Source organism: Octopus bimaculoides, chromosome 4 (genome assembly GCF_001194135.2).
Source record: "Octopus bimaculoides isolate UCB-OBI-ISO-001 chromosome 4, ASM119413v2, whole genome shotgun sequence".
Lineage (NCBI taxonomy): Eukaryota > Metazoa > Mollusca > Cephalopoda > Octopoda > Octopodidae > Octopus > Octopus bimaculoides.
Window position 1 is genome coordinate 120381763 of NC_068984.1, and position 1760 is coordinate 120383522.

The 1760-nt window shown below is 34.5% G+C and overlaps 1 long non-coding RNA gene across 1 annotated transcript in view; it reads left to right on the forward strand.

The window, feature by feature from the left end:
* Positions 1-1760, forward strand: part of LOC106876923 (uncharacterized) — a 115075-nt gene that overhangs the window by 31968 nt on the left and 81347 nt on the right. The gene's annotated exons all lie outside the window — the stretch shown is intronic.

Below are 1760 nucleotides of genomic sequence, written 5' to 3' on the forward strand. Positions count from 1 at the left end.
GTATATATATATATATATATATATATACCATATTTGATGGCCTATAAGACACACATTTTTTTACCCAAAAATGGCTTTAAAATTCTCCCTGCGTCCAATGCACTCAATGTGGGCTCAAAACTCGCTCAAAACGGTAGGTATGTTTACAAAACGTGTGCTGCCATCTATTGGTGTACAATTGCCTACAGTATGTTTATATGTTTGTAGATGCAATTAATTGCTTATAACATAAAGTTATACAGGTAAGTCATCATCATCATCGTTTAACGTCCGCTTTCCATGCTAGCATGGGTTGGACGATTCGACTGAGGACTGGTGAAACCGGATGGCAACACCAGGCTCCAGTCTGATTTGGCAGAGTTTCTACAGCTGGATGCCCTTCCTAACGCCAACCACTCAGAGAGTGTAGTGGGTGCTTTTACGTGTCACCCGCACGAAAACGGCCACGGAGGAATTAAAACATTATTTTAGTGGTAATTTATTTTACAAAAGTATAGCCTAGGTTATGGTGTGGCCTATGCACTTGTGCATCTTATAGGCCATCAATTACACTATATGTGTGTGTGTGTATTGACTATATATCATTCAGTGATATTTAATTTGAATCATATTAAAAATTTAGTCTTCCACATTTATTAAGGATTTCAGTGTCTCTTTAGGGTTTTAGTTATTGTTGTGGTTGTTGTTTAGTACCAGTTCAGCATTGATTATCCCTTAGCATGTAAGCCAGTCATATCCATCTCAAATATTCTACTCATTTTATCTTCAAAATGGCCAGATCTGGCCTCTCACACTTACCATAGAGTGTCGTTCCAAAAATATATAATCACATCAAAATCTCAAAGCGGCAAGATATTTCAGGATTAATTCAAAGTAATGTTAATGAATAAGATTTACATTTAACAGAATAATCTGAATGCTAAAGGGTTAAACAGGCCTAGAATCAAAGGTGTTGTGACTGTAAGCCTTCCCTCTTTCTTTCAGACATAGTGTATGCTGGACTACATTAGCCAATGTGACATTACTTTTACTCATTGATGTGATGTGATTGAATCAGATTTAGTTGTTGTTTCTTGCAAGTTTAAATGACTGCATGTAACACACCTGTACGCTTGTTCAGTATTGTTGAATATTAAAAAGGATTTCACAACGAATAAGATATAATAAAGTGTGATTTGATATTTTGAATAACAATGTTTTGTATATTAGAATAGCAAGTTGTTCAATTTTCAACAAAATATATTACTAATATGTGCACACACACACATGTATGTTTGTATTTGTATGTATTTATATATGTATTATATATATATGTGTGTGTGTGTGTGTATGTATGTATGTATGTATGTATGTATGTATATATATATATATATATATATATATATATGTATGTACATATGTGTATATGTATGTCTATGTGTGTATATATGTATGTGTGTGTGTGTATATGCATATGTGTATGTATGTATATGTAGCATCATCATCATCATTCCTTAATGTCCTCTTTTCCATGTTTGCATGAGCCAGACAGTGTTCATTGAGGTAGATTTTCTGTGGCTGGGTGCCCTTCCTGCCACCAACCCTCATCTTTTTCCAAGCAAAGTAATATTTTCCCATGTCTGGACATGTTTTCGCAGAATATTGGAAATTAGTGATACTACTCATGTATGACAGCATCACTCGTTTACAAGAATCACGCGATGCCAAGACAAGAGCACACACACATGTTCACATTCAAATGCACACATACACATATATAT